This window comes from Austrofundulus limnaeus, unplaced genomic scaffold, assembly GCF_001266775.1.
Source record: "Austrofundulus limnaeus strain Quisiro unplaced genomic scaffold, Austrofundulus_limnaeus-1.0 Scaffold21, whole genome shotgun sequence".
NCBI lineage: Eukaryota > Metazoa > Chordata > Actinopteri > Cyprinodontiformes > Rivulidae > Austrofundulus > Austrofundulus limnaeus.
In genome coordinates, this window is record NW_013952423.1 from 3304667 (window position 1) to 3311295 (window position 6629).

At 39.9% G+C, this 6629-nt stretch overlaps 1 protein-coding gene across 1 annotated transcript in view; it reads right to left on the minus strand.

Moving 5' to 3' along the window:
• sgcd (sarcoglycan, delta (dystrophin-associated glycoprotein)) overlaps positions 1–3728 on the minus strand; it is a 219560-nt gene extending 215832 nt beyond the window's left edge. Inside the window, exon 1 of the mRNA XM_014004073.1 lies at positions 3196–3728. The gene's annotated coding sequence lies outside the window, so the exon portion shown is untranslated. The remainder of the gene's footprint in view (positions 1–3195) is intronic.
• Positions 3729–6629: the final 2901 nt, after the last annotated feature.

The following is a 6629-nucleotide window of genomic DNA, read 5'->3' on the forward strand; positions in this document are numbered from 1 at the left end:
TGGTTCTGCAGAACCGCACACGCCTGACAAACCTCATTATTTACACTCAGTTCAGATGTTTGTTTGTTTTTTCAGTAAACCTGTGTGGCTCCAAATGTTCGGCTTGTTGCTAATTGAGCTGAAAAGTCGAGAGGAGAGAAGTGATGTAAAAAATGTAGAAACGACATAAAGCATGGTGTTCATGTGGTGCCCCACCCCACCCAAACCACATGGGAGGGAGGGGGGAGATGCAAAACTGTTAACTAAGGAAGAAGACAGATGAAGAGCCCAAAAATAAAATAAATTCTATATATTAATGTAATAATATTATTCAACATTTGATTTCTTGATAAAGTTTAAAACGAATTAAAGATCTTAAATTTAGTAATTTATTTCATAAAGCACATTTTAAAACAAGCTGTGACCAAAACAATAATAAATAAGGCAAAGACTGAGGTGAAAACAAGAGAGGACCAAGGATCGAGCCCTGAGGAACCCCACAGGAACGCTAAAGCTTCATTTATTCATGTAAGAACAGAAACTTTAATGGTTTAAAATATTAAATTTACTCTAAGACAAACAAACACACAGAGGTAATTTCTGTAATTGAATTTGTATTTAGAACATTTCCCAGTAAAAATGGGTTTTACACAATAAAAGCAGAGGTTAATTTTCACAATAAAATGAAAATTCTGTCACATCTCCTGCCTGTGGTGCAAACATTCTGCTTTTCTGTAATAAAGTAGTTCTTAATAAATTAATCAAATTCCATGCAGGTATGCAAACACTTGGTTAATGAATCATTTCCAACTAAATGTCTGTTTGCATGAAGTGTTGAGTAAAGAAACTGTACCAGCAGAAGAGTTTCTCTGAGAACAGAGGTGGAAAGTGGAAAAATACAGATTATTTTATGATCACAAACAGAAGAAAAAAAACCACTGAGCAGAAAAACAGAAGCTGTCAGAGAAAAAGAGGAAAATAAGAAGTTCAGCCTGCTGTAAAATGGTCCATTTTGTGTCACGTTAAACTCTGTCTCTCCTTGTTTTAACTCCACTACATCAGAATCAAGTTGCTCTCTCCTCCCATAGATGTGCATGAAGGCGTGCTGTTCTCTCAGGTTCACTATTCACATCATTTCTACACAAAACCACCTCTGCAGGATTATTTTCCTCCACTTGTCAGGGTCAAAATAAATAAAACAGGGTAAGTATCTGTTTCTACACTTGGATTAAAAACCCTCAGATCTGGGACAACATGCTGCAGGTGTTGTGCTGAGTTTGGGTTTCAGTGTGGAGATAGTGGGAACAGAAGTGAACACAACATCAATTAGTCTACAAAACGCAGCAAAAATGTTCTGTAACAAATTTCATCATCTGTATTTTCACATAAATGACATTTACTGTTTGTCTCCTTGACATCCTCTGCTTAGATTTCAAATTACAGGAAGATTTTTGAGAGTAAATCTGCTTTTATTTTGAAGGCTGGACTCTTCAGGTTCTGCCTGTGGACAGAAACATCCTCGTTTGCTTTCATTTGTTTATTACAAGCGTTTCATAATTGATTAAAACTCACTCTGAAACGTGAAGTCTTTCTGTCCTCTGACTAAAGGACAGAAAACCGTTGAAGCTCTTAAACCCGGTTGATTTGTTGAAGGTGGTTTGACGCCGAAGGACGAAGACGCTCGTCCAGCGGCTCCAAATCAACTTTCAGACGACGTCCTCTGAGCTCTAATGTGGTTACGCCGCTGCTGTTTGTGTTTTTAGGCTGAGTGATTTATAAAAGCTCTCAGAGGTGAAGGAGGAGTCAGAGCCGCCATGTTTGTTTGTCCTCATCACCTGAAAGTCTTAACGAGTCAGTCTTTAACGAGGTGAGAGGAGAATCTTTCTGTTCCAACACAGTTCTGCATCACAGACGGATGACTTTCTGTTTCTACAAACTGTTTCTAAACAGACCAGGCGACCTTCAAGAGAAAAGCTTTAAACGAAGCTTTTTGTCTGCAAACTACTTTAATGTTAACAGATTATCTAAAAATATTACAAAATTAATAAAATAAAACAAAAAACAAGAGTTTGTTCAAATGATCTGAACTAAAATCTGACAAATATTTAATAATGTTAAACACCTACCAAATGTTAGACATGAAGGATGCTGAATAAATATATAAATGGCTTACCATAGCCCTTCACAAATCGTCAAAATATATTAGAAAACTTCTTGCCATACCTGCACCTTAGTCTGCAGCTTTGTCAGTTTACTGTATTTATACTAAACATCCGTACCAAACCCTCACAGAACCAGAACCAGGAGCAAAACCATCACAGAACCAGAACTGTTTCACTGGAGATCAAAGGGTTTCTGTCTTGCAGAAACAAAATGACATAAAAGGAGTCCACTGAGGTGGTTCACCTGATCAGGACGAGTCTAGGCACTCGAGGACTCGTCCTGATCAGGTGAACCACCTCAGTGGACTTCTTTAGATCCAGAGGACCAGCACCTCGTCTCCAAGGCTGAGCCCTCCTCTGAACGGGGATCCAGGATCTGGTCCCTTCAGACCCGATCCAAACTGGGTTGGAATGTAGACGGACCAAAACATCCAGAGCTCCTTGACCACGACCGACCAAAACAACACCCTCATTACTGAGGACCATTTGGATCCACCTCCCTGCATCAGGAACAAAACCAGATACCTGGACTCCTCCGGTCCTCCCTCTTCTGGGTCAAGAAGAGGATTTTTATGGAACCAATAAGATCCACCAAACACCAGCTTTGATCTTTAGGGAAAACTTCTGAACATTTTCAACCAGAAACAGGAACTAAATCAGTAAAATCAGGTTCCTGCAGCCAACAGATGAGTGGATCTAAAGAAAACTCTGGAGTCTGACCCAGAAACAAAGAGCAGAACCCTGGAAACATCTGAAAAATAAGAGCTGTTTTACATTTATTCTTTTATTTTAAATAAAAACGGCTGAAACTCCAGCTGTTCCACCAAAATCAATCAATCAATAAATCAGGTATTGAAGAACAATGCGTCTCCTGTGAAGATGTTCAGACCCAAACCCAGCCCCGGATCAGAAATCCACTGGATCCAACAAACTTGACTGATCAGATCCCTGCAGGTCCTGGTCTGCAGCAGCTGCAGCTGGACCACGCATAGCAAACAGGACGGAGCACAAGCTGCGTCTGCAGCACCCAAACCTGCTGAGGGGGGAGTCTTACCTCCTGCTCCAAGGGGGCGGGGGTCAGTCAGTGAACCTGAGAGCTCCTGAAGCTCCTCAGGACTCAGAAACTCCACAGCTCTGGTTCACAGGTTCAAATCTGCTGCGCTTCATCTCCTTGGGCATGGCAGGTTCCTCTGACATGCTCCCCTTTAAACGAGGGGGGGCTCAGACAGTGATGATGCCAGGGCAGAGAGGAGGGCAGCAGGACCACTGACAGCTGGACAAGTAATAATCCCAATCCGTGATAGATCTGAGCATCCTTCAGTGTGAGGAGAAAAAAAAACCCAGGAAGATCCAGAGGAGCAGAACTCTGTCCGCAGCTTAAATCCTCCTGAAGTGAGGAGGCGCTCGGCAGGAGGCGGGAGGAGGAGGGGGGAGGACGTGCTGTTGCATCAACATCCCTCTGAGACTAGTTTCTCTTCTTTAGAGAGGAGAACGAGAAGAGGAGCATCATCGTCATCATCTCAACACCGAAGTCTGCACAGGAGCGAGTGTGTGAGCCAGCATGTGTGTGTGTGTGAGAGAAAGAGAGAGAGAGAGAGGAGAGAGAGAGAGGGAGCTGAGAGGAGGCGAACAGGCAGGAGGCAGCGAGCGCGAGTGAAGTCAGAGAGCGATGTGAGAGGAGAGGATGCTGAGAGGAGGAGAGAGAGAGGAGAGCAGGGAAGAGGTGGAGTTTTCCTTGCAGTGGGTGTGGGGGGGGCAGATAATTATTGTGTTTATATCACAGTTCTAAGCTCTGTACTGTATATGATAAATAACTTTGAAAAAGCATCAACAAATTAAGGATATCTTAAAAGCAATGAGATTTTATTTTTTTAAAATGCATAGCGCACACCTTCCGTCATCAGTTTCTATGAGCTTGTATTTGTTTGAGTTGAATATTATTTTTGTTTTATTTGGTTTAATATTGTTTGAAATTATTATATTTTGTAAATAGGAGCAGATAAGATTTTTTTCTTCTGCTGCCTTTCATTTTATTTGATTTGTATTTTTTTTGTTGTATGTAATGTGTTTTTTAATTAAATGAATACTAAAATAACGAAAAATTTGTGGAAGCTAATGCTAACTGCTAAACAAATAAAAAATATTATTGAATGCCAACGCTAACTGCTTAACAAATAAAACATCAGCCGAACGCTAATGTGAAATATTTCCTTTACCAAATATAATTTATACGTAAATGATTTTTGAACTCATTATTTAAATATAACTAAATATTCTTCTTTTTTATGTTCTTTGTTTCCAATGTTGGCAAAAAAAAATCCTAATCTGCTAAATGAAACCAGTTCTACTGTTAGCAGATTGAAAGAGTTAAGATTTGGTGGTAGTAGCTGAGAGTCATCTATAGCATATACTGAGTGTAATGTGTCAACATATTACTTTTTATTTTCACAGTTTGAACAAACGGCCTCACAGGAAGTCGTTAACTCTGGGATTTTAATTTTTGTTTCAAGACGTTTCACTTTGACATTTTATCGATTAAACATCAGAAGAAATGGTTGTTATTTCTGCCCTGCTTAAAGAAACATGTCAGACTCTGTGCTATTAAATCTTAATATATACATGTTTCTGTAACACACACAGTTTACCTGTAACACACACATACACACCTAATTTGCTGAAAGCGCTTTAGCTCAGCTACAATCAATACTTGTTATGAAACAAATATCGGCCTGTTTTTTTTTTTTTTTTTTGAAGTGATGGAAAATAAAGAAAAGCAGCATAAATTCTCTCTCCTTCCTCCGCTCTGCTGTCTGAGCACCACATGCAATTATAAAGACACGCCTCTGTGCGCCGCCGTCGATACCAACAGATGGACTCGCAGCCCGCCGCTGACGATCCAGTATGGATCTGCCACCGGAGCCGCCGTGCACGCCAGGACACGCTTTACGGTCAAAGGGAGGGGCTAATTACTGCTGACCTTCACTAATTACTGAGCAGCCGACTTGTTTGTCCCGTCGTTGGGTTACAGTAACGTGTTTTTATAAAAATATAAAATATCTGCAGCAGCAGGAGAACTGGAGTCAAATAAATCTGATGTTTTTCCCAGTGGGATCTTTGGAACAAATGTTTAAATATACAGGAAATCTTTAATAGAAATGCTCACTGATCACCTGAGTCTAAGCTCCGCCCTCTCAGGTGACAGGAACAGGTGTTGGACCGACAGAGGTGTCTGTCCTCTAGAAGGCTGAAGCAAATATAGTGAGCCTTTTAGCTTTTAGCTAAGCTTTTGCTACTTTTTGCCAGTGTTTTGTTATTTAAGAAAGCTTGTTGCTGCTCCTTTTAGCTAACATTTTTTGTCTTTAGTAGTGTGTTTCTGCTCTTTGCTAGCATTTAGCTACATTTAGTTTTAAGTAGAAAAAAAGCAGCTCCTCTTTTTGCGGCTTTTTTATAGATATGATCTGCTTTGGTACTCTTGTTAGCCTATTGCTAATTTTAGCTAAAATTTTGTGTAGTTTAGCTGATGTTTTGCTACTATAAGCACTTTGCCAAATCTAGCTTTTAGGCAGTGGTTTACAATTTTTTAGTTCTCAGCTTGGTATTTGCTAATTCTGGATTTTAGCCAGTGTTTTAATTTTTGATTATTTTTTATCTTTTAGCTTTGAGCTAACAGTTGCTATGTTTATATGTTAGCTGCCCTTTGTTTCTCGGTGATCACACCTTGACAGAAAGTCAATTTCTTTAGCTGTTTTTATGTGAAACCACTGATGAAATCCTGTTTTTAGCTCAAACATCTGATTCTGTTTAACTGAGTTTTAGTTTTAAGTTTAATCTCTTAGTGTTCATTCTGTGTTTGCTACATTATTTTAAATAATTTGAATAAAAACTGTTTTTATTTTAATGAGTTAAATTCTTGAAAGCAGCAGCAGCTGATAAAACACATCAGTGTCAGAAAAAGGCTGAATTATTTGGCTAATCGCTGCAGTTTAGCATTCGGCTGTGACACTCAGACTTCTGTTAATTAGAATTTCATGTTTCAGTGATTTAATGAAACTAATGACTTCAAATCAGAATCTGAGAATAAATCCAAATGAGTTTAAAATGAGGTTCAATTCAGAGTTTTTAACTTCTTGTTTTTATTTGTGTGAACACTGACTCAGCATTTCCTGTTTTGATTTGTTTCGGCTGTTTTCGGTCTTTTTCTCCTGCTGAGGCGGCGTTTTTATCCTCTGCAACAGCAAGAGGTTCAGGTGGACCCGAGCGGAACACGTGAGCCCAACAGAAACCCGTGAAATGATCCTGAGCCTGGCGGAGAAACCGACCCGACCGTGGAGAATCAGAAGGAATCAAAATGTAAATGCTGGTCCGGTCCGGGTTCTGGAGTCCAAACTGAACTCTGCTGAATCAAACAGGCCAGAAATATAAAGACACCTGCTTCAGATAAAAACACTTCTGTGGGTCCTGGAAGAACTGGACCCTCAGAGACCCGGA